This window comes from Triticum dicoccoides, chromosome 7B (genome assembly GCF_002162155.2).
Source record: "Triticum dicoccoides isolate Atlit2015 ecotype Zavitan chromosome 7B, WEW_v2.0, whole genome shotgun sequence".
Lineage (NCBI taxonomy): Eukaryota > Viridiplantae > Streptophyta > Magnoliopsida > Poales > Poaceae > Triticum > Triticum dicoccoides.
In genome coordinates, this window is record NC_041393.1 from 162,104,021 (window position 1) to 162,110,620 (window position 6,600).

Below are 6,600 nucleotides of genomic sequence, written 5' to 3' on the forward strand. Positions count from 1 at the left end.
GTGTGAGGAGCAATTCTGGGACGCGCAGGCCAACGCCGCGTACAACCACCATCTCCTCCAGGAGCACCTGCAGGCAGAGGAGCAGATCGTCGTGGAGCGGGCGCAGCAGGAGGCGCTGCTCGACTCGTTCCTCTCCGCCCGCGAGGGCTGCCTCGAGCACTGGGTGTACCGCATGTGGGTGGAGGAGGCTGCGGCCGCCTAGAAATAGGGCGACGAAGCGGGAGAGGCGCTGTTTGGCGAGACCGAGGACGAGGTAGAGGACAATGCCGGCTCCGATGAGTTCCCGCTCTGCTGGTGTTGACAAGGCCCTGCTTCGCCGAGGCCCCACGGCGTCAACAACGAGGCAGAGGACACCGCCGGCTCCGCCGAGGCCCCGCCCCACCAACAACGAGGCAGAGGACATCACCGGGTCAGCTGAGGCCCCACCCTGCCGGCAATGAGGCGGAGGATTTCCCCCGCTCCGCCGAGGCACCGCGCCGTCGGCAACGAGACAGAGGACATCGTCGGCTCCCCCGAGGCCCCGCCCCGCTGGCACCAAGGCGGAGGCCCTACTCCGCCGAGGCCCCGCCCCGCCAACAATAAGGCAGAGGTCATCACTGGCTCAGCTGAGGCCCCACCCTACCGACAACGAGGGGGAGGATTTCTCCCGCTCCGCTGAGGCGCTACCCCGTCGGCAACGAGACAGAGGACATCGCTGGCTCCGTCGAGGCCCCGCCCCGCTGCCAACGAGGCCGAGGCACATAGAAAACGAGGAAGAGTAGAACATGGTAGGTCGCCGCCACTGAGGTCCAAGTAAGGCCACCGCTGCTACCCTCCAGTTGAAGCCAAGCTAGGTGGGTTGACCATTGACGGCCGATTAGCTTCTTGGCGGCGACGTGGAATCGGAGAGCTATGTTGGAGGAGGACGCTGCTTCTACTTAACCGCTGATGCATTTGGCTGACTGACACGTGGGCCCAACAGGCATTTGGGCCACATGTTAGTTACACGACTGCACCTATAGTCAAGTCACTGAAGCTCAGTCCGCTGGAGAAGAAGCTTCTGTTCGGCTCAGCCGAACACAGGTGGGTAGCTTCGGTTAATTAATTATACCTCCAGCGCACCCCTTTTTAGTTGAAGAATGTATGAAATGTAATGAAATCAGGCATGTTTATATGAAATCCGACTGTGTATGAATTTATTTCGACTCGTTTGAATTCTTCTATCACTGGAATTGGATGAACATGCAAAACAATATGTACTAGCATTATTCCCAGGGAGATCACCTTGTTTGCAGCAGTTTCACATGTACTCCCTCCGGTCCTTTCTAGTCTGCATACAAGTTTTATCTGCAGTCAAAGTATCTCTACTTTGACCAATCTTATAGAAAAAAGTATGCACTTTCACAATGTGCAAAGTAAAAAGGAACAGAAGGAGTACAAAGAGTTTGAGCAGCTTTTTAGCGTTCCTATACATTGCAATCAAACAAACAGGCCTGGCAATTCATAGAGAACATTCAAAATAATCGATGATTATGTATCTCAGCAATTCACATGTCAGAGCCAATATTTACTTCACAACTAAAGAATAAAGAAAAATCGATCAACGCTGCTGACAACAAAGGGCGTCCCATTTGAAAATATCAAACGCATGTCTTCTTGCTAACATCAATGAGCAAAATTTGACAAGGTTGTACCATTCCAAGATATCAAATGCCTATGATTGTGGAATGGGCAGGGTTTGCCATCAGTTCGGACATTGACATGGCACCTCATGCTAAATAAACCAGTTGTTTTTTTGTGCAGTTCCACCAAAATCAACCAAATTCGTGCGTAGCTTGTATGATTTCGCCCTTATATGTTGCAATGCCTTGAACTTATCGGCACCTCCTTTCTTGTGGTGGAAATGAATGATTCGATGTAATCATGAACATTTTGTGCAGTTCCCATTGAAATCACACTGAGCACCCCTGTTTGCACAAATACAAAAAAGTGATTAGTATAAAGCAAACTGTACTATGAATTGATAGTTTAAACAGGCACCTACATGGTCCATGTAGAGCACACTTTTAGAAAATGGAACTCACCGGAAAGAATCCTAGAACAACATTGTACTTGCGCATCACATCAACAAAATGGAGATCTTTCAGTCCTTCTCAGCTGAAGTTAGTTTGGTCTTGTGGGGAGTAATGTAACCATCCTTCAACTGCTCCTTCTGATGAGAAGATAGACAGGGCTTCTTCATCCTGGCATAATCAGAACTAGTCACTTCACGTACTCCATATTCTTCATCAGAGGAGGAGGATCCTGTTGTGCAAAGACAAGAGGACAACTAAATGCTAGCATCCCTGTTTGCTCGAAAAAAGGAAAGGAAATATTTAAAACAACACAGATGAAGCACTTCTCAAGGACAATACCACTTTCTCATGACAATATCTAAACAGTAGCACAACACCAATAGAGATGACAAAGCTCAATCATATGGATGAAATCCATGGGCGAGTACCAACCTTTTGTCAGGAGGCTTATTGTGTAGAGCATACAGATGAAGCACTTCTCCGGAACCATCTATTTCTATCTACTGTGGTGGCCATGCTTACTATATACTCCTCTATTAGTTTAATGTTTCCAACATCTTCTTGTGCAGTTCCACTAAAATATATGGTATCTTCAAAGAAGATCCCTGTTTGCACAAGTAGAGATAATTACATATTACATTAAGAGTGGCATCAAATCAGTGGCAAAACAATTGCTCGTTCCAGCCATAGCAATAAATTAAGATGCAACACTATATCATTACTTGTGTCATCACAGTTCCAGTGCTTCATTACAGCACCGGGAGTTGATTTTTGTTTTTCTTCCGCTTGTTCTTCCCCTTCATCACTTGGTTCAATCATAGACAAGCTTCGCCTTCAATGTAAGATTTGGCATGTCAATTAGGAAGCATAAGTATAGCACTAAACAATGACATTAATTTTCTGATGAAAGTGGCAAAATACAGGCCAACAGTTGTGAAATATCCTTATCTTACATCAATGGGATATTACGGTGCACAAACAGATTGGAAGCCTTGTCTCCATTTGTGCAGTTCACTAAACATTACCGTACAAGTAGCACAACATATGAAAGCACACTTCAGAATCATGTGAAAGAAGGCTAGTACTAACCTCTCATGACGCGGAATTCAAATAACTCGCAAGAAGAAGATTTGAACCAAATTTGCCAGCACGGATAGGAAGTAAGATCTCCTCTTGTGCAGTTCCACTAAAATCAAGCAATCAAGCAACATTGTCGGTGCGACATTTTGGTTGAACTGCACAAAACACTCTTAAAACAAAAGTGTTTTGTGCAGTGCAACAAAAGGTCACAATAGCAACAAGGTGAAGTAGATAACCCTGTTTACATAGAGGTGCAAAGGAAACAACTAGTGGTCAATAACGGTGGATGACACAGAAGCCAACAAAAAGAAGCATCTAACTTATCTAAATGGGAAGAAAGCAAGACAGTAGTATTTCTCAAACGGTGGCATTGATTAATATTAACAGAGAGATTATATTAACAATAAAATTCGTTAAACATGTAATTTACTTTTAACTATGGCATTGCATCAATTTTCCAGCGGCATTATTAGAGGGTGTTTGTTTACAGGGACATTTTGGTGTAGGGACTAAAAAAATTCTGTGTCAGTCCCATCTAAACCAAACAGGAGGGACTTTTAAGGACTAAAAGTGGGCATTTGGGACTAAAGAAAGAGGACCCCGAGGGAGAGTCTTTTTGGGACTTTTTCCAACAGTTGCCCCTGCCCCGCATCGCACCTTGTCCCTATTAGTTCATTACTAGGGGTAACATGGTCTTTTAGCATGTCATTTAATAACCTCCAGTCCATGTTTAGTCCCTGGAACCAAGCAGGTAGGGACTAGGGACTTTTTAACCAAACAGGGCCTTATATTAACAACAACTAAAGAGTTGCACGGGACAGTGGATGCACCAGCACCATGTGCATCTACCGATGTACTCCCTCCGTCCGGAAATACTTGTCATCAAAATGGATAAAAGGGGATGCATCTAGACATATTTTAGTTCTAGATACATCTTTTTTATCTATTTTGATGACAAGTATTTTCGAACGGAGGGAGTATGAAGGGGTGATGCACGGTCTGTTGCAACAAAGAAAAAACAACCAAGGAGCATATTTGTGTTGGTCCCAATTTTGTTATCTTTAGACACCTTGCCCTATGTGAGCGCAGCAAATCTAGTCCTTCTCAAACTCTAAAGCCTTGTCCCCCAAAACAAAAGATCAGTTCGTAACAGATGTGCATACTGCATTTGTCATTGTTTTCCCTTTTCGACCAACGTAGGTACCGGATAGCCAGTCTGTACTAGTACTTTCCTCCCTTCCTTTCCTCTTTGAACCACGTCCTAGATTCATGCTATACAACTTTCCCCACTACTTTCCCCCATTCCTTTCCTCTTTGAACCACGTCTTAGATTCATGCTATACAACTTTCCCCACTACTTTCCCCCTTCCTTTCCTTTTTGAACCACATCCTAGATTCATGCTATACAACTTTCCCCACTACTTTCCCCCTTTCCTTTCCTCTTTGAACCATGTCCTAGATTCATGCTATACAACTTTCCCCACTACTTTCCTGTTTGATCCAACACCTAGATTCGAGTGTAGAAGCGGAAAAAGCCCACATGCAGCTAGAGCAATGCATGTGAAATAAGTAAATTATACTTTAAGGTTCTTGGGGTGTGGTTCGGTGGGCGACCGGAGGCCGTTCGTCCCACACTATGTAAAGCGGTGAAGAAGAGGGGGTCGAAGGCCCTCCCGCGCCGCCGCTGGGTGAAAGTGAACACCTGCGTCGGTAGTGGATTCCCTCTGTCACCGACAGCGACATCATTAAGCCTCCTTCCCTTCCCGGCAGACGGATCCTGCCGGCTCTTTGACCAACAGTGAGGGGAGAGAGAGAGGCCAACAAAGTCTTGTTTAGATCTAGAGAGGGTGAGAGAGTGTGAAGAGAGCAACTACAAGCGCTGAGGCTCCAGTGTGTATATATATACTGGAGAGAGAGTGTGAAGAGTGCAAACCCTAGAAAACAAGTGCCGAGGCTGTAGCTTATACGTGATGAGGTGATTATACGGTCACTACGAGATCGTATAGCTCCGTATCCATCAATTTTGACCAGTCAAAGAATCCTCCTGGCACCGCCCAGATCACTTTCTCTCTCTGTCATGCGGGGCCTACCTGTCATTGGGTGGAAGAAAGAAGTCGAACCAAAACAAAATTATGCTCAAGTGTAGTTATCGAACCCGAGACCTCAAGTTTGATGAGCGAACAGGCTAACCAGCTACACAACCCTCCCGCTATGTTCAACGAGAGGAAAATAACCTTTTATACATTCCTGCATTTGTGTGACAAGCATGCCGTGTTTTCTTTGCGTCGGAGTCATTGGGATTTAAATCATAATTGTGTCATGTGGCTTTGGTGGTAATACTATCCACAGTGGGAGTAACATAGGTGGTAACATCACACATCTTTAGGCAAAATAGATGATGTGGCGAGTAATTAATGAGGAAAGAGAGGCATGTGGTAACATATCTAGTTACTATAACATCACACATACCAAGACAAAATGAGTCTACAATCTAATAAATGAAGTGGTGCATGATACCACACAATGTTACTCCCCACTATACAGGTAGTAACATGGACTAGTAACATATGCATGTTACTTGTCTAAGTTACTATCCATTGTGACTAGTCTAAGGTGTTTTGGGATTTAAAGTAGTGTTGGTAGTACAGAAATAATGCAGCCTTAGTCACCTTACCTCTCTCCACGTAGTACGTTGGGTACCACCAATCAGAGGGTGAAACAAACAAATTAATAAGAAAAATTAAAAGCGCCAGCGGTGTATCTTACCTCACACATCTTGCTACTACTCGTGAACACTGTCCAATTCTGGGCACAATTTGTATCTCACTTCCTGTGGCTTCGCAATCGCATGATTTTCCTATTCTATGAACCTGTGTGTGCGTCTGCATGCATGCGCGCGCGCGTGTGTGTGTGTTTAACAGCATGTGTGTTAGAGAGAGTGACACATCGACCTACTCCTACAGAGAGATAGTGTGTAGTGTACGATTTAGCTGCGAGAGTCGGTGCATCCTCTAGTTTCTAGGCGTCCGATCAGGACAGGCGGACAGCTGCCACGCCCGCTCCTGACCAGCCTGGCCCGCCCAAAGCCCCTCCATCGCCCCCGCGTGCTTCCTGCCTGAAACGGTCAGCGCCGCTCCAAAGAATCGGTGCCGCATTCATGCCCAGGAAGAGCAGACACGACCTCTCACTGGCGCCTGCATTGAAGGGATAAGCAGATTCAAGAGTAATGGTTGCTTTGTTTGTCCAACTTACTGCTGGGTCTATGTGATTTGACGGCTCATTGGTCATTATTACTGAGGTGGTAGGACTGCTGGATGTCCCACGCTTTCCGCGAAAGGAGGTACTACTAGATTACAATTTTCTCCATTCTTACAGCGGAGGAGTGCGAGAGCAGTGAAAAATAGCAGGCTCAGTGATTACATGGCCCACCTCACACTATCACCATATTTTCTAGACACCGTGTGAT